Source organism: Trachemys scripta, chromosome 1 (genome assembly GCF_013100865.1).
Source record: "Trachemys scripta elegans isolate TJP31775 chromosome 1, CAS_Tse_1.0, whole genome shotgun sequence".
NCBI classification, from domain to species: Eukaryota; Metazoa; Chordata; order Testudines; family Emydidae; genus Trachemys; species Trachemys scripta.
Window position 1 is genome coordinate 286,190,897 of NC_048298.1, and position 19,865 is coordinate 286,210,761.

The window sequence follows — 19,865 nt, forward strand, 5'->3', positions numbered from 1 at the left end:
TTTAGATAGGTATTTTCCTCAAAAATCCAATTTAAATAAAAAAACAGATTTTTTTATTTTTTTAAAACTCATTGATTTTTATCCACACTGACAGCGAGGCATGGTGGGTGGGTGGGGGGAAGGATTGGTCCCCAGCTGGAGTGAGCAGGGGCCAGTGGCAAGAGCACAGCGGGGTATGGGGGGTGAAGGATTGGTCCCCAGCTAGAGCGAGGCAGGGGCCAGGGGCATGATGAGCACAGTGGGACATGGGGGAAGGATTAGTCCCTGCTGACTAGAGCAAGGCAGGGGCTGGGGGCAAAAGCACAGCAGGGCGGGAGCTAGGGTTCATCCCTGGAGCAAGGGAGGGGCCGGGGGTGAACTGCAAGCACAGCAGGGCTGGGGAAGGAGTAAACAGGATCCCCCCCACCCCCACCCCTGCCCACATGGAGCAGGTACCTTCCTTTTCCCTGGTTCTAGCCCATTCTTTTCATCTCTCTCTGCACAGAGCTGAGGGTGGGGGGTTCACTGAGCATAGGGCTGGGGGGTGCAGGGTCTGGGAGGGAGTTAGGGTGCAGGAGCAGGCTGGGGGTTCAGGTGCAGGGTCTGGCCAGGAGCTAGAGTGAGGGAGGGGGCTTAGGGTTGGAGCAGGAGGTAGGGGTGTGTAGCGCTTACCTGGGGCAGCTCGCATTTGGTGCGAGGGATGCAGGTGGGAATGGGGGGGGGTGCAGGAGTCAGGGCATGGGGTCGTGGGTGTGTGGGGGGGGTGCAGGAGTCAGGGCAAGGGGCGGCGGGTGTGGGCTGGGGTCGTGGGGGTGCTCCCAGCGCCCTGAGTGGCTCACGGTAGGGGGCTGGAGAGGGTATGCCCTGATTCCAGCCCCTTCCCCAAGCCCCACCGCCCTGCCTCCACCTCTTCTCTGCCTTCTCCCCCAGGCGGCGAGCATGCTGCTGCTCTGCTCCTCCCCCTCCCTGTTTCGTGGCAGGGAGAGGCAGGGATGCAGCACGCTGGGGGAAGAGGTGGGGGAAGAGTTTGGCTGCCGGAAGAGCCTGCCCTGCTGCAGCAGGAGCCCCAGGAGCTGGCAGCACCAAGCTTCTGCCCCCGCAGGAGAGAGCAGGGGGCGGAGAAGAATGGGCCGGGCCAGGGCCCCTTTGGAGTGTGGTCCTGGCGCCATGGTAAATCCGGTACAGAGCTAGGGGTGTGGTTTCCCCTATTTGTGTACACATATGCTAGCATGAGTACAAAGTTGAATTATAACCCCAGTAGCATGAGTACTGGCAGCAGAAGCATAGCTTAGCCGTGTTGTACAAACTCACCTGAAACAAGTAGGTACATATTCGGCTAGCTAAACTCTGCCTCCACTGACATTACCCATACCACTGCAGCTACACTGCTATTTATACTCATGTTAGCTCAGTGAGTGCTAGTGCAAGTATGTCTACACAAGCGGGGGGAGGGAGGGGGAAATCACACTCCTAGCTTGTAGTGTAGACATAGCCTTAAGGGTCTACATTAGGGATCAGCAATCTTTGGCACGCAGCTTGCCAGGGCAAGCCCCCTGGCAGGTCGGTTTGTTTACCTGCTGCGTATGCGGGTTCGGCCAATCGCGGCTCCCACTGGCCATGGTTCACCGCTCCAGGCCAATGGGGGCTGCGGGAAGCCGTGGCCAGCACATCCCTCAGCCCGCACCACTTCCCGCAGCCCCCATTGGCCTGGGGCAGCAAACCGCAGCCAGTGGGAGCCGCAATCGGCCCGCGTGACAAAGGTTGCTGATCCCTGGTCTACATAATCGGCCCTACTGTGTAGCTCCCAGACAATCACTCTTCCCTCTCCTCATAAGGGCCTTTAGCATCTGAGCAACACACACTTGTGAAAAAGCATGTTTTTAATTGGTGCATGTAATATAATACACCCATTGAAATTACATGTACATAAAGTATGGGTATATATTTTAACTGTAGGGGCATCTGTGTTTCGATATTTACACAATAGTATCTTTAAATGTTTAAATCATGGCAACCTGAACTTCAAGTCCACTTTTAAATCACTTCTAGTCTTTAGGCTATACTGTGATAGTAAAGTTTGAACATTTATCTGTTTCAGAAATAATATGGGGTCAAAACAGTGGGAAGAAAGCCTTTGAAAAGTGACGGACAGGTATGTTTTTTAAACTCTTCTCTTTCTGAAACTCTTTTCTTGACTTGACCCATACTTTTGAGAAAAAAAAGCTAGTCTGAGATGAGATGTCTCTGAAGTGGATTTGTTTGGTTTTAGCGAACTTAGGGAAGTCTGCAAATTAGCCCAATAATACCTTCATCCTTAATTATGGGATCACCCATGCTCTTCCATAATATTGTACTAAATAAAAGCATTTATTTTCTCATTTAACCTTTGACAATTTTTTTTTTTGTTAAGGAAACACAGGTTGGAATTTCAGAGATAGTTAAAAGCACTTAATTTCATAAAACTGGTCAAATGTGTCTACCACTGTGCACAAATTTTGTCAAAGTTCTTCCACTAAAATAGCCATCACTCATAATTATTAGACTAAATCAGTTCCCTGACAGACATCCCAGTTATGGACTTCAACCTGCACTGCACAGGCACTAAGTGTTACATCTATAAGTCAAAGGTAGAAAGCGATAAACCTGAATAGGAATGCAGCAGAAGCCAATCCCATATTAATGAGAACTCTTTTATGAGACTTCCATGTTACTCATGCCTAACAGAAACAGCCAAGGATGAAGGATAGGGTTTACACTGCACTGCAAGCTCTGATTGCAGCTTGGTAGACAAACCCATGCTAGAACAGCTAAAAATAGCAGCGTCGATGCAGGGGCACCAGCTAGCAATGCAACTAGGTCCCCAGGGTCCCCGGTATGCTTGCGCGGCCTGTGCTGAAGGCCGTGCCTCTGCATCTTCACTCTTATTTTTAGCCATGCTAGTGCGGGTAAAGTTAGCACTGATATGTCTACCTGAGCTGCAATCACATCTCAAGTCGCAATGTGTACGTACTCGGAGAGGGATCATATAGCTATGCTATCGCACATTTCTCCATCAACCCTGCTCTCCCTTTGATCATGTGCTCTTGGCAGTAAAGCATGTCAGGTAGGGTTGATACTACCATGGAAGACTACACCCAATGCTTTACCTTGAACTGGAGTTTAACAACCTTGTGCTCCTTGCTTCACACCACACAAGGATTTGCAGGAGCCCAGCAAACGTGGTTCTCCTGATTACCAGTCTTGTCTCTCAACAATTTAACGGCCTCCAGCAAGGAAATGAGAGCCGGCAGTGTCCTCTGAAGGCTAACCATGCCTCAGTTAAATTAAGTATACTGTATTGTAGATGTCAAGGACTTCTCATTTCTATTGTGAAGAATTAATAATATAAAGCTACTATACCTTTCATTCTACAAACCCTAGAGGCAAGAAGAGTGCATACAAAACTTAATTTTACTTTAATCATTCAAACAAATGTATTCTTTTACCTGGAGATTGTACAAGAAATAAATTGCATTGGGAACATCAATTTATTCTTCTTAACGTGTATGCAATGTGCCTCAGGTGGCATGTGACCAGGATTCATCACCAAATTTGGTCTGCTGGTTGGATCATTAGCTTTCCCAACCTGGGCCAGATACTGACAGGGAGCACGACATGAACTGTGATCCATGTTATGGATACCATGTGTGTGACAACAGATTTCATACTCTTTGATGTGGATAACACTTTTTACTAAAATATCTGCACAGAAAAGTGCTCTCAAGAAACAGCAATCCACCCAATTTTATCCAGTTACTCTTTCCATCCTTCAGAATACTAAAAATAATAATAATAACTGAAACAATAATTATCTGTTAATATTTACATGGCACTAGTAAGTTAGATGCTTTATAGACATTTTATTGACAACTATTGTGAATTGTGATATTAACTTCAGTATTATCCCCTCAGTCTCCAGGTCTCTGTTCTCATAACTGTACGTCACCCTAGATCTTCTACAAGGCACAACAAGCATAGAGTTATATGAGCTAATTGCATACTTACTGCAAAATAATGTGGTTTATTTCATTACAACAATTGGGTTTCTCTCTACTGAAAATAAAAGTAGTTACATTGTAACTCAAGGCAATGATAGCACTATATATCTGGATAATTATACAATTAGTTAAGGCCACCATTATGCATTAGTTGTGTGGTATTTCACACACACTCACACACACACACACACATATCCAAACTAAGCAACCTCACTCCAGAATGAATACAACATTGGATAAATAACTAACTGACCAGAGATTTAGAAAATGTATAGTTGAATATCCTTTTATGACCATATCAGAAGCCTAAGGACTAAGAACCAAATTGTGACCAGTTGCTCTGATGTAAATCAAGAAACACTCCATTGTCGTCTGTGAAGTTACTCCCGATTTAAGACAGCATGGATCAGAATCTGGCCTCATAAATTTTAATTCTATCTGAACACTTGACTAATACATACCTAAAAGGAGGCAATCTCCATCAATGTGTCATGCACAGGAACTAATTTGTTTCGCAGGACAGTCCAGAAAACATTGCAGAAGGAGTCTTCTTGCCTTGATGCTCCTAATATCGCCTGCTATTTTTATTAATGTAAGTGCTACTTTCTTCACAAATGATGTGGATGCTACTGTGTATTTTAAGTTGGTAAAAAATGGGGTCCATTATCCACCCCCTTCTGCAAAAAACAATTTTCTCCCTCCCCACAAGTACACAGCCAGAGATAAAACAACACCCTAAAAAAAGCCTATAAAGATTTTATTAAACACAAAATACTTTATCCAATTCACTTGTAAACACAATTATCCCTCAGATATGAAAATGCTCACACACTGTCCAAAATAAAAAGCTTGCAACTCTATACAAGAATACAACAGCTGAGACATGAGTTTATCATCAAGTCAAGCCGCTCGCTCTTTTGTATCTACCTTTATATACAGATACTCTTAATAACTTGCTCACCTTCCCAGCATCCCAGCCCAATACAATGTTTCAACTAAATGAGAACAAATGTGATAATAGAATGCACAATTAATGAGTTGGCTGGACAGGACAGCAGATCTTTTCAAAACTAAAAGATATCTGAAGTCACTTGTCTTGTCTTCCATGATTTTACTTCCATAATTTTCCACTATTTGATGCAATTAATTGTGACCTTCCCTCAAACATAGATTTAGGGTGGAAATCTGGATATTCAATTTTAAGTGACAGAAAGGAATTTTGTCCAAATAATCTATATTTCATGTTTCTTCTTGTACTCAACCTTTGACCTTTACATTTAGGATCCAATCTTGCAATTAAGCTACTACAGCTTCTCCGAATCATTTTTCAATTTTGTCCTTTTGTGGCTCCACTTCTTTGGTTACTAAATAAATCAAGCTAAATTTCCACTGAGACTGAGGTGTCATCAGCCTGTAATGTGCCAAAGTCTTTCTGAAATCATCTTCAGTTGCTTTGCTACATTTTGAGATTCTCTGTAGAATCCCTTGTTGTACAAGATGCATACTATGTTTTGATCAGAGTCCTGCAAGAATCATGCTCAATGCAAATTTATATGCACTTATGGTATAACTAGATCAACTATAGAGACAAACTTCCTGAGGGTTCCAACAAGTGTCATGGGGAAGCGAGGGCATAAATCATCCTTTTTCCATCCACCAATGAAGATGATGTAGTTGAGGAAGAATTATTGAAATACACAATGTGCTTTAGGACTGTTGTTCTATGAGATTTAAAAAATGTCCTGAACACCCAAGCATGAGAAATTTATAAAGATTGCACTTGAAGAGATCTCCATTTCTTTTTGGGGAGAAGGGAAGCAGTTCTCTAAGTATTTGGAGAACACTTCCTCATGCTTTTCTCAGCATTCTTGGTTGATCTATTCAAAAACTTGGACACAATATTTTGTGGTTTTCTTTTCAGGCGATATAATCAATAGCATTAAGTAGGGATGCATTTTTCCTGGTATGGACACTTGTCAGGTCATTTTTCATGTTCAACCAACCACCTTGCATTAAATGTCAATGTTGATTCTTTTCATTCTTATTTCAACATTCCCTCTGTTTCTTCACCTGCAGAATCTAGTAGTGGACCTGAAAGCTTAAATCTGCCTAAAGGATTTTTCAGATTTTAACAAATCAAACCCATTCTAGCAGTTCAGAACTCCACTCTCTACGTTCTAAGCAATATTAGGGATACTGAACAGCTTTCATATGAGGAGAGATTAATAAGACTGGACTTTTCAGCTTGGAAAAGAGATGACTAAGCGGAGGAGGGCGTGCTATGATAGAGGTCTATAAAATCAGGACTAGTGTGAAGGAAGTGAATAAGGAAGGGATATTTATCCCTTCACATAACACAAAGAACCAGGTTCATCCAGTGAAATTAATATGCAACAGGTTTAAAACAAACAACAGGAAGTACTCCTTCACACAAAGCACAGTTAACTTATGGAACTCATTGGCAGGGGATGTTGTGAAGGCCAAAATTAAAACTGGGTTAAAAAAAGAATTAGATAAGTTCATGGGGAATAGGTCCATCAATGGCTATTAGCCAAGATGGTCAGGGCTGCAACCCCATGCTCTGGGGGTCCCTAAACCTCTCACTGCCAGAAGCTAGGACTGGACAACAGGGGATGGATCACTTGATAATTGCCCTGTTCTGTTCATTACCTCTGAAGCATCTGGCATTAGGATACTAGGCTAGATGGACCATTGGGTTGACCTCCTATGGCCATACTTATGTGGGTTACCAGTTAAAATTTAGACCAAGTCTCTACGACTGAAAATGCCAGCTGATGGCTCTTTAGTGAAATAAGATGGTTGTTTCATTATGGTTCTTAAGAGACAAATGACTATATCCCCAAAAACATATCACTCCTGGTACTTCCTCACACCTTTAATATATGTGCACTTTCCGATTACCTAAATCGGCAAAATGTTCTTTCATTTTTTCAAGAAGAAATCTGCCAGAGGAGCACTTATTTTTAAGAAACTCAAGAAACATCTGAAATGAGAATTAATTTCCATCTCTTTTGTACTTAACAGTTTCCAGTTTTTAAAACTGTCATTAAAATAAAACTGCTGACCACCTTTCGTTTACCTTGTCACTATGTAGACCGCAAAAGACATCCATGTAGAAGGGAGGCATGAATAAGCATGAACATGCTGCATCTCTGCTTCGAGTAAATGTGTCAAGAGAGTTTATGTGCATGTGCCCGTCGTCCTCATCTAGCAGCAGAGGATTGTAAAAGTAACCATTTTTGTGTGTGTTTATAACTATTCCATCTTAGTCTGTGACCTGATAAGGTCTCACAGCTAAGTTGGGCCACATTTCCAAGGAAAACCCTCATGAACTAAGTAGGTCACTTAGTAAGTGTAACTCTTTCTTCTGAGTCAGTCTTGAAATAACGTTATAACCTCCACCTTGGGTCATCAGCAGAGATTAAATCAAGGACTTCTGGCACCAAAGCATGGGCCTCTACCACTTGCGGGTAACTCCGTTAGCTGGTAGCAGTAGTAAGCTCTTATTTTGTATGCAGACCAACCAGTACAATATGACAGCAGCCTTCACCATCCTGTCACCAGCATAATATTAAGAGACACTCTGCTACTTTCAGATGAAAGATAGAACTGTCTGACATCATTAAAGATCCCACAACATTTTTCATAAGATCTGGTGTGTTAGCATCATTGTTGTGAGCAATCTAATTTAACTAATAACATTCTAGCCTCCTAAATCCTGCCAGCAATTTTAGTTGGATAATACATAGTTTCATTTCTTTCTCACTTTCCATGAGAGAGTTTTTGTATACCACACTGTATACATGAAATGTCTAAATAGAATTGCAGTATGCTGTTAAACACCTGTCATGTTCCACTCCAGAGGTGGCTGCCCTTCAGCTGTATATGAACCATTCCTGTGCAACATGTAAAGCACTTTAGCATCCTACATATAGAAATGTAAGATTTTTATTGAAATCATAACACGCATGGCTGTGTGTGTGTTTTCTTGAACTTTTTAAAAATGATCAGATAACAAGGATTAAGACCGGAAGAAGTCGACTCTACTCTCACATTCCCCTTGGAATCTTTTGGTTTCTTAAAAGGGTGTTAACACCGATATCCTGGCCAAATTCCAATTCTAATAATTACATTCTGCCTATCTAAATTTCTCCTGCTGTTTGTTGGGACTTATGAGCTGAGCTCCCCTTTAAAATTTACACAAAACGTTAGGCAACCAAATATTTTTATTTGACAATTTGGCTTTTTTAAATCATACTGAACAGGGACAAATATTTAACAAGAACACGTTTCTTGTTGTCTGTTGATGAGATCAAGTATACCTAAAGCATAATGTGCTGTGTGCTAAAGCAATATTACAAGTATCTGTAGGCCATGTAAAGTACTATTAATTAAAAAAAAATCATTTATGTTAAAAGTAAAAATAAAGACACAAAAACAACATAAACGTTAACAAACTGTAGCTAAGGTTGTTGATGGCATCATTTCTCTTTTGAAGAGTTGCAGACAGAATAATAATAATCTTACTCTGTCATTCTAAAGAATCCCAATAGTTAAACCCAGATCCTACAAACATTTGTGTGTGACAGTAACTTTAACACATGCAAATAGTCCTCTTAAAGCCAGTACATTCTCTGCCATCTCCTTCAACTATCTGTTTTCACCAATCTGTACTCTGTTACCCATTCAATCATTCTGCCCCAACTTCACTCTTTGCAATTCTCTGTGACCCAAATCCAACCATTCCATGTCCCATATTCAGTCCACTTGTTGCCCCACAGGCACCCCCAATCAACCAACTGATCCTCTACCTTCGGCAATGCATTGCCAACCCCAGTCATTTCATCCTTAGCCCCTGCAACAACCCCAGTTAGCCAATCTCCTCCCTCCCTCAGATCAGTGGAACTGGCTTGCACGCAAGCCTGCTGATTCTTGGCCTCCATCTTCGGCGCTGCCAACCCCAAGAGTGCAAAAATCATGAGTTGGAGCCTAGCACAGCCTGAGATTGACTTAGAAGTCATGGGGTTTGTTTCTAGGTGGCAAGCTTCGTTTAATTTTATCAGCCTGCGGGATTCCAAGTCTTTGCGTGCCTGCAGGTCACGCTGCAGTCCTTTGTCTGAAAACGTGACAGCTAGAAATGCTTGTTTTTTAAATGAACCCAGAGATTCTCTGGTAATTACATGATTCCAGGGGCTGGGGCTTCAAGCCCAACACCAAATATGATGAGAGCTAGTGCCACAACTTCTCACCTGCAGGCTTCTGTCCAGGTTCTCCTCCTCCTATCCCAGGCTGCGTGACAAGGGGAGTTGAGTTAGATGCTCTCTTCATCAGGGCTCAAGCAAGGCCAGGCCAGATCCTACCCTATTCTCTGAGGCTTGCAGAGCTTCTCTCTCCTCCCCTCCACTAGTGTGGCAGGCAGCCAGGGGGCACTGATGAGCGGCTGTCCAGAGTCCACCCAGATTACATGAGGCAACTGCTATGAGCTCAGAGGCGGGAATAGGGAGGCAACACCCCCAAATGCCACCTAGTAGCACTGGGTCTGATTTTATTTCTCAACTAAGAGATGGATGCTCTAGCAGCACAATGTCCCTTACCCTTACAGGTTGCTGATTGAGTGGAAAAGTCAATAGCATTTCCTATGCCATCTGCTGGAGGTGATTCTTGCACATCCCCTATTAAAATTCTAACTCAGGCTGACCCTATGACTTAGGATAGGATCACAATACAAGTTTACAAAGCTCCACACACTTCTTCTTACTCTGGAAATTACTTTGCCAAAATATAAATATTGTAGGCACAGAGAGACTGTAAGGATGCTAGACCCAAAATGTGTCCTACTTTCTACCCCGCCTTAAATTACAACAGTGAAATTTACACATGGAAAAGCTCTATTAAATCATCCACTCCATCGCCTGGAAAATGCAGGATTATTCTCTACAGTACATTTATTAGTGATTAGTCCAATCTAGTTTTAAATGTCCCAGTCAATGGGGCTTTCACTATTCCCCTGTCTATTCTACAGCCTAGTACAACTTATTGTCAAGCAGTTTTTCCTGATATTCAGCCAAAGATACCTTTTCTTAATTTCATCCCATTACTCCCAGGAATTTCCCCATGTACCACATTAAATAATTATTTTTATTCTTTACATTAACACTCTCAAAATAGCTGTACACTGTTAACCTTATTTATTGCCAAGCTCTCTCTATTTATATGTATCTGTTATCTTTTCCTCATAAGCCAATGCCTTCAGGCCAGAGTATTTTTGTTGCTCTTCTCTGAGCTCCATCCAATTTTCAACAGCTTTCTGGTAATAATGTGTCCAGAAATTCCAGGTGTGCTCACAGCAGCATCTAACAGAAAGGGATTACCGCCTCCTTGCTCTATGACACAATGCCCTTGCATATTCAGCTCAAAGGTAAAATGGCCTTTTCTGTAACCATATCGCACACATGCATAATTTGCTGTCTGATATCACTCCTAGCTCTCTTCCACCATTATTGCTTCCTATGTTTCTCCCTCCCATCAAGTGTGTATGTTTCAGGTCCTTTCCCCACACAAACTTGTACTTTTCCCCAATTTTGTTATCTCATTATTTTTGTTCTTCATTAATGAAAATATTGTTAGTTTGAAAGGTTATATGTTTTGCCCAAAATACAAATGCTTCCAGCCCAAATTCAACAAAGCATTTCATTGCATGCCAACAAAAACCAATGAAAAAAATGTCCATTGATGATAATGAAAATTTACAGATAGGCAAAGTAAGAAAAAAAATGCTGCTTGAGAACTTCTTAGAGATTGATTTAAGGATATTTACTTTCTATATTTTGATATGTAATGCTGACATTTGTGTTTTATAAATCTTTCATTTTTTGAATCTCAACATCTATTGTCATTAAACTATTATGGTCTGACCCCTGACCCCCACCCATTGTTTGACCTCCCCATAATTTCCCACAACTGTGAAAATGTAAATACATAGAAGTTGGAAAAATGCTCAAAACCCATCATTTTGTGCAACTGAAAATTTAAATTGATACAAATAGAAAAAATATTAAAAATAAACTTTGATGTTATCTGTCACAATTATAAAAGATAAATCAAAACTGAGTTCTGCCAAGCCTACTTAAAACATGTGCTTAAATTCCTCTTTGTTCAGCAAGACCAATGGGGCTCAAGCATGTGCTTAAAGTTAGGCATGCATTTAAGAGCTTTGTTAAATCAGGGCTTCGGGTTACATCTACACTGCCAAAAACAAACAAAGAAAAAACAACACAGCAGAGAGTCTCAGAGCCTGGGTCAACTGACTCGGGCTTAAAGGGCTCACGCTGTGGGACTAAAACTAGCAATGTAGATGTTCCTGCTTGGGCTGGAGCCCCAGCTCCAGCCAGAGCAGGAATGTCTTCCAATGCTATTTTCAGCCCTGTAGCTCAAGCCCCACAAATCCAAGTCAATTAACCCAGGCTCTGAGACTTTCTGCCGTGGAGTTTTTTTTTTTTTTTTTTGCAGTGTAGACATACCCTCCATTTCCTTACACACACACACACACACACACACACACTCCAAAGAAAAAAAAAACAAGGAAAAATAAAAAAAGAAAATTCTGTGCCAAGAAGCAGGAGGCCTACAACAATTCTCTAAAAGGCAAAGGGGACCTGCCTATTTGAGAGATCGCCCCTTCCCTTTGAAAGTTTAGAAGTGCATGTGCAGGGAAGGAGGGGGGTTCCTAGAAGGTAATTCCCTTGGCTTTGGAACTCACTCTCCACACACTGGCTCCAAATTTGTCATTCTTCATGATATGCTGCAAAATCCATCTTTTTTTCCCTCTATGCTTTTGGACGCAGGGTAGGGGTCAGGATGTCTGGGAGGTCAGTAACAGAAGAGGGTAGAATATATTCAGTCTTTTCAGTTTATAACTGCTTGGAGGGGGCGGGGGAGTTGTTTGGATTTTTTTTTGGTATTTGGTGTGCAGTGGCTGCTAAGTGTTTTGCTATTGTAGGATTTAGTTTTTAAACTGTGTGAACACTTCCTAGATCTCAGGATAGGGACTCCGCTCCCTCTTTTTTTCTCTTTTTTTTTAAATAAATTGAAATAAACATGCAATAAAGCAACAGTCATTAAGATTTTAGATTTAAATTTCCAATAAGTTATTATGAACTGTGACCATCCCTTAAAGAAAAATGTGTTAATGAAAATCACAAGTCAAGGTTACATCAAGTTAATCTCAGATAATGCCTAGAATGAACACATTGCTAGTCCACTAGTGTGACAAAGTGGAATTTTTTCATAACATTTTGTATGTATATTGTGTGTGCCTCAGTTTCCCTATGTGATGCATGTTTAACTAGGCGGTGGGAATAAGATGGTTTATTCTTTGTAGTAATCCAGGTGTGACTGTCGTCTAGCTGCCTAGGCTCAGACAATGGCCCAGATATTTTGTAATCCAGCAACTGACGACCCTGGGACCCACCCTCTTCAGGAAGCCCACCAGTTTTGACCAATGGGAGAACAAAATGCTAAGGAGAATAACCATGTGACTATCATTGCCCAGAAAGAAGAACAAAGAACTGAGGACCACCGTGGATAGTATAGTGTAGGCTGCTGAAGCAAGTCACACATTGCCTGGAGAATCACTCCAGTCAAAGAAAGCCGGGGTGTATTGCTCCCTTTGGTTGTGCAAGCCTTCCCCAGGTGCCCAATTCAAATGGACTCACTGAGGGGAAATCATGGCATGATGTAGGGGCGCTGAAGGCTCTGAGGTTCGGTCCCAGGAGATGGCAAAGCCAAGGGACTTACCTCAGATAGAGAGTGCAACCCTCAAGGAGGGCTGGCATACTAAAGGGAGTTTCTCCCAGGGGCTGTTCCAGAGCTCCAGACCTGTGAAATTGTGACAACTAGTCAGGTCCATCATTTCACAGACAGAAAAGGAGCCCTTGGGGAACAAAAATGTCAAATTCTTAATTCATGCGTGCTGAACACTTTTACATGAAGTGGGCCAGACTGAGTGTTAGGGAGACCAGACATCCCGATATTATCAGGACCATCCTGATGTTAGGAGCTTTGTCTTACATAGGCACCTAATAGCTTCCCCCATTACCTCCTCCCCCTGCCGCCATTCTGTTTTTTCACATTTGCTATCTGGTCACCCTATTGAGTGTTGCCCCTTGAATGGGATGGAATTTAGGAGGGAGAAAGGGCAGCACCCTTTGGACGTGAAAAGGATGGTGCAGCAAAGAGTAAAACCCTAATAACACAACAGTTTTAATCCAAGAGTTTACATTCATGACTAGTCAAAACTACAGCAGTTGTCATGACAGAAGTTTCATGGAGAGTATTTAAAAATCACTTCTAAATGCCTTAGGTTTATGTGCAGAACTGCTGAGTTATCATTCTCTTCCCCTGTTTTTGCTTTTCTTTCTTCCCATTTTGATTTTCTAACACATTTCTCTTTTCCTTTTTCTTCGTCTACTTTCTGTAAACTGGCAGGGAGTAGGAAAGGGAGGGGATGTGGGATTGTTGTCACTCTTCTAAGACATGGTGAGATCAGTCTGTTGACCACCTGGTTGTAAGGTTCTAGATTCAGGAGTGCCACTTTAGAAAAATACTGAAGAAATTATTATTTGCTACAAAATCATGCAGGCTATGAAAACCAGATTAATATGCTATACACCAAATTGTGCACACCTGCTACACTACTAAAATGTTCATTTGAAATGTATATATGAAAACAGCTACTCACTGGTACTTGACAGAATTATAATATTCGCTCAACACTCAACTTCAATCATTTTTATTCAAATTGTGTGTATCTCACTGTTTTAAATGAGCTAGGAACACACCTGTATGTGATATCAATTAATCACATATGACAGCATATTGGATCTTTTAAAAAACATTATAAACCCCCAGAAGTCACTCAGGTATCCAGTTTCTATGCCGAATACAAAATGTTGCTGTTTAATAATGCATATATGATCAAAGTTTGCCGCTCTCCCACTATCAAATCTTCCTTGTGATTTTATAGATTGCAAATACAAGATGTTTTAACTCTCTCGAATGTAATAAGTACTTTTATTTCACTTGCTTCAAATCTGCAACCAGTTTGGGAGTGAATAAGACAATTAACCACTGCACAACATAGTCTGTTTATATTACAGAAGATGGATACATAAAGCTATATGAAGAACTTTTTGTAAATTTAACAGGGTGTCTTGCCCCTTATGAGCTAGAGGCCTGGGGCCAGCCAACCATGCTTACTAAGGAGGAACAATTGAGCAGGAATTACCTGATTACTCTAAAAGAGCAGCAGGAAGAAGCCAGGCTGCTGGCCCTGGAGAGAGAGTTCTCAGAGAGAACAGAGTGAAATATAGAATACGTCTACACTGCATCTGGGAGTGAGTTTCCCAGCCCAAGCTGTCAGACTCATGCTAGTGTGCCTAAAATAACTGCGTAGTGTAGATATTGGAACTTGAGCTGGGCTGGAGCTTGGGCTAGCATAAGCCCTGAGTCTGTAGACCTGGGATGGGAGGCTCACTCCCAGAAGAAGCACAGATATATCCATATAGGCTGCTGGGAGTGAGTAGGCTCCAACAGAAACATGTGAAACTTGGGGAGTGAGATAACTGGGAAGGCCTGTGAGAATGGATGGACTTGAAAACTTCATTAGATCAATAAACACACAAAATAAAGCAGGAGCACACAACTGGGAGAGGGAAAGACTGAGAATAGCCTTGTAAAGCAGGGAAGATGCTAAGACAGCAGAGAACTTGGGAGATGTGCCCAGTTTAAGGCTGGACGAGACTTTTGAGTTTATTTTTTGAACATTTCAAATTGAACCCTAAGGAGATCAGTTACTGGATTTGTAAAATCTTTTTGGGAGGGCTATTGAGGAACTAAGAGGGGAAACTGAGGTGAGGGGCTGCTTGCAGGGTTGTCTTGAGGCCACAAGGGGGCACTCAGGAGGAGGCCACTCAGAATAACGTTCTACTATGATATGCATCCGAAGAAGTGGGCAGTAGCCCACGAAAGCTTATGCTCTAATAAATTTGTTAGTCTCTAAGGTGCCACAAGTACTCCTGTTCTTTTTGCGGAAACAGACTAGCACGGCTGCTACTCTGAAACCTGTTCTACTATAGGGGGACAGGAGCAAGAAGTATAATGCACAAACTCCTCATCACATTAAACTATACAACTCCCTTTGTTACCATAGTTCAATATCACCACCAGAATTTTGAGCACTAAAGCTTGTTAAAAAAGTTGTAAACTGATAGGCAAGCAGCACAGATACTGGGTTAGATTTACAACATGCAATAATGGATTTTTTCAGATAGATGGCAATGCACACAGTGCATTTAAGATTAAAATATGGCCCAGTGTCAAGATTTCATTTCAGTGTTTATAGTCTTACATTAGAGGCATTATTGCATTATCAGAATAACTTTTATAAGGATAATAGTTTAGGACCCACTGTGGCAGTTTATCCATTGATTTCAATGGGAGTATGTTGGGCCACAAGACCTTGAGGCACCACAGGTTTTACTTACTAGACTTTGTCACTCAAAGAAATGTCAAATTGTAATAAATATAGTGGACAGAGCACATGCTATACTTCTTTTTCATTCCAATAATATCCAACAAATATTGCACAGTAGTTACAGTGGGTAATAAATAGATTTAAGTCAGATTTTTGTAGGTCTAGTAATATTTTATTATAAAAACCAGCGATGTTAAAAATATTTTTAACAACTATTTAGAATTGTTATTTGTAAAAACTTTAGTTATTACCAGTCTTATGTCCTTTTACTCTAACATGCAGAACTGTCAAGCTACAAGCATTTGAGTGAAACTTTAATTGTTTAATTGCAAAACATAGTAAATCCCTTTTTTGCCAAAGTGGAATATTTAAAAAGCAGCTTTAAAGGAAATGAACAGGAGCAAGTCTCACTTATCGTTCTGCACCTGCTTTAGGGTTTCGATCGATGACTATCATGATTTGGAAGCATCCACCACAGTTTTGTTTTCTTTTCACAGTAGGTGGTTGCTAGGGAACAAAATACTATTGTCTGATTTCATGATCTATTGCCCAGTTTGCCTGGCAATAATGCTTTCTAAAATTTAACAGAGGTCACTTATTAATTTATTATGTATAAGAAAAATAAAGACTAAGAGAAATATGGAGAGAGAGAGAGAGAGAGAGAGAATAAGAATCTCATGAAGCCTTTTTTAAACTTATTAAAGAAAAAACATGCAAATATCCCTGGACAATGAAAACAAGCTAATTTAAGTACTCTACTGAAATACACACACACACAATCATTTTTTTGCAATCATATCTATATTTTTTCCCTAATTTGTCCAAGAATATTGTATATCCTTTTCCAAGTGGAACAAGCCTGTAAAGTTCTGTATACATTACACATAATAGAATGTGCGGACAAGAGAGGCATACAGTTTATAATTCGTATCAGAAAGAATTTTGCTATTCAGATTGTACTCATGTTGGGGTCTCCATTTATTTATGTAACAATTATTGCTTAGTGGGATAGATAGAAAAGTCCAAGTAAGGTTGCTCCTGTGTTCAGTATAACAAAAGATAATGCAGGATACTGTATCTAAAATTGCACACAACAATTCTAACCGTAAAAATGTCACATATTTTTACACTATCAAAGCTTCCTAAACAAGGAATTAAAAAGATTGTTACTGCCAGACAATGTGGGTGCCTGTGATGGCATCATCAGAACCTAGTAGAAGGAAATCATACTTAGAAATAGAGTGACAGGTGAATATATGTATGCACAGATCTAGCCTCAAAGAAAGATTTTAAATAAAACGTGTGGAGTAGCTGTTACTCTATCACACACACCTGAAATTTCACATCCTACACAACATATACATTAAAAAAAACTTGAAAGGCCTTTGAAATACTATCAATGCATATTACTTTTTTGTTACATTAAAATTTGAGAGAAAATGAATGAGGTATGTTCCAAAAGACATCAAAGCTTTGACATACTACAATGGAACTTCTGATATTAAAAGTAATACAGGCAGCATATAAAATACACAAATCACAGGGATGATCTCACATCTCCTTCTCTCCTCAGCCCAGAGTTGAATTTATTCAAATGTCTACCCTCTCCTTAAAGAACCCGACAGTCATTACCAATGTATATTTAAAATTAAGAGTAAGAGTGAAATGTAAGCCAGCTCTCTCCATAGCACACAACAATAAACTAACCCTAGCAATAGGAACAGAGAAATTAGAGACGGACAAGATCTAGCTCACCAAATCCATCCCCTTGCCAAGAGGCAAAATATGCTACCACAAGCGATAGTGTTCAAGTGGTACCTAAGGGTCTCTCTGCCCCTGGCTGGCCGCACACCCATGTCCTGTCATTTCCAACTTCAGTAAAACCTGTCTTAAGTAATCACCCAAGGGACCAAGGAAAAAAAAAATCAGTCACCTAGTACAGCTGCTCTTTAGTTACAACCAAACTGTCCTGGAAACTGCAGAGAGAGACTTTCCAGGGATGGCTTCACCCAGGGTCCAAGTGATGCTGGTCCTCAGTGCAGGCTCCCCAGGCTGGAGAGGGTTTGCCCCTCCAGCCAATCAGCAAGAGGGAGCCCCGGGTGCCCGACCTACGGGGTGAGTGGGCAGGAGGCGTGCGGGCGGAGGGGCCCTACGCGCTGTCAGCGCCACGCGTGCGGGATGTTATGGGAATGGGGGGATGCCCAGACAGGTTGGGTGGGAGGAGGAGGAACGAGCGTGGCCCGGGGGAGAGTCGCAGCAGCTGCCCTGTCCCCACTCCCGGTGCCAGCAACTGCCTGGGAGGGACCAGCCCGTCCCCGCGGCTGCCAAAAGAAAAATGCCCCCTAGAGAGAAGAACAAACTTTCTGACTCCCCGGGGACCAGCGGCTGCGCTTGCCGAGGGGGGGGGAGGCGGCGGCGGCCGGGGCGCTGCTGGGGAAGGGACACACACCCAGAGGGATGCTGGCGGGGGGACGAGGGGGGGTTAGGAGGCAGAGCCGGCAGCAGCTGCGGATGGGCGCTGGAAAGCGGGGGAGCGGCGAGCCCCCCGTGCTCGCCCCCACACGGCAGCGCCCCCTCCGAGCCGGGCGGGGGACCAGGCAGCCGCGGGAAGCGGCACAGCCCGGAGGATGCTGCCGCCGCCCGTCCCTACGCTCCCTACCTGCTGGCGGTGCGGAGCTGCCGGGGCGCGGCGCGGCCCCTTCTCCCTCGGCCGGCGCCGCGCAGCCCCCACCCCTGTCCCGGGCAGAGCGCGAGCCCGGCCGCCGGAGCCTGCAGCGCTGCGGGCGGAGGACGCCCCGTGGCGGCGGGAAGCCCCGGCGAGCGGCGGCGCGGGGCAGCGGCAGCGAGCCGAGCCGGCTTAGGGGCGCTGGAGAAACAGCCGCCTCTGATCCAAAACGTGTGTGTGTGTGTCAGTGTCGGGCTGGGGGTGCGCGCGAGTGTGAGGGATGCGGCAAGGGAGCGAGGGAAAATTCCCCCGCTTAGGAAAACCGTAGACAACTGGCAAAGCAGGTGTGCTGGGGAGGGAGCGGGAGCGGGTTGGCGGCTGGTGCGGGGGCAGGGGGGCCTGGGATGGGAGGGAGCGCACAGATCCGCCTGAGCTGCAGGCAGCTGCCGCCGTGCCAGGGCCGCGCACGGGGAAGCAGAGACAGTGGCTTCAGCTCCTCAGGGCAGCAAGTGGTGAATCTGTCACCTACAGACGCCACGGCGACCTTGAAAGGCGCCGGGGCAAACTGGCACTGAGCTGGCAGCCAGTGAATAGGAGGGGATGCTTGTAAGGGGTGGGGACACAAAGGGACTTAGCCCTCAGCCAAGAGCTCCGGGGGAGAAGGACAGAAGGGACCGGAGTGCTTTAAATAAAGAGACTCCGGCTCATTCATAGCTGATGCCCAGAGCCTCCTTGTGTCTCCTATTGTGTTAAATGCTGGGCAGCAGGTTGCCACTTTAGTTTACTCTTGTGGGGCGAACGTTGATTACAATATATCCACCCCATTTCACTCCCTGAAAAGTTCTGTTGCATTAGCTCCCAGGAAAGGGGGCACTGAATTCTGTTTGCTTAGTTACAGCATCAATTATACAGTGAATTATAGAGGAGCAGCTGTAGGAGGTTCCCCACAGGGCTATCTTCAACAGGGAGGAAGGAATGAGGGGGACAAGGTGGCTGTCAAAGCAAAAATATAACTGCTATTTCTGCTCATTTTATCTGGCATCCTAAGGCCTCCTGAGTTTACACACAGGTCAACACTAAAGAACACTTGTGAAAGGTTTACATCTGCAACCACTTTATTGTCCTGTTCAGTTTCCCAAATGTATGCCCAGTTTGACTGGGTCAGTAATTCTTTAGGAATCTTCCAAGGAGAATTTGGTGCTACAGGAAGTAATGTTAGTAGCACTCTGACCTCTTGAGTTAGTATGGAGTCTAAATCAATATCCTTAACATAACCTCTCTACTCCTGTTGGACATGTATTTTACCTCTGTATTTGGCCCACAGTTCAAGAAGGATGTTCTTCTCTTCAAAGACAAGCCAAGAGAATGATTTAAAAAGTGCCTTATAGTGATAGACTCAAAGGGTATGCCTACACTTCAATAAAACACTGGTGGCTGGCCTGTGCCAGCTGACTTGCACTCACAGGGCTTGGGCTGCAGGGCTATAAAATTGGAATATAGGCATTGGGCTAGAGCCTGGTCTCTAGCTTAGGCTTGTGGACTCTCTCTCATCACCGGGGCCCAGAGTCCAGGCTCCAGCCCAATCCTGAATGTCAACACTTCAGTTTTTTAGGCCCTCAGCCCCAGGCCA

At 43.2% G+C, this 19,865-nt stretch overlaps 1 protein-coding gene across 4 annotated transcripts in view; it reads right to left on the bottom strand.

Annotated features, from left to right (window-relative positions):
* Positions 1-18,340, bottom strand: part of ENOX1 (ecto-NOX disulfide-thiol exchanger 1) — a 497,518-nt gene extending 479,178 nt beyond the window's left edge. The window contains exon 1 of one of the 4 annotated variants that reach the window (XM_034758427.1): positions 18,230-18,340. The gene's annotated coding sequence lies outside the window, so the exon portion shown is untranslated. Of the gene's footprint in view, positions 1-17,503; positions 18,008-18,229 lie in introns of those variants that run through there. The other 3 variants (XM_034758426.1, XM_034758429.1, XM_034758431.1) reach the window with 3 other exon arrangements.
* Positions 18,341-19,865: the final 1,525 nt, after the last annotated feature.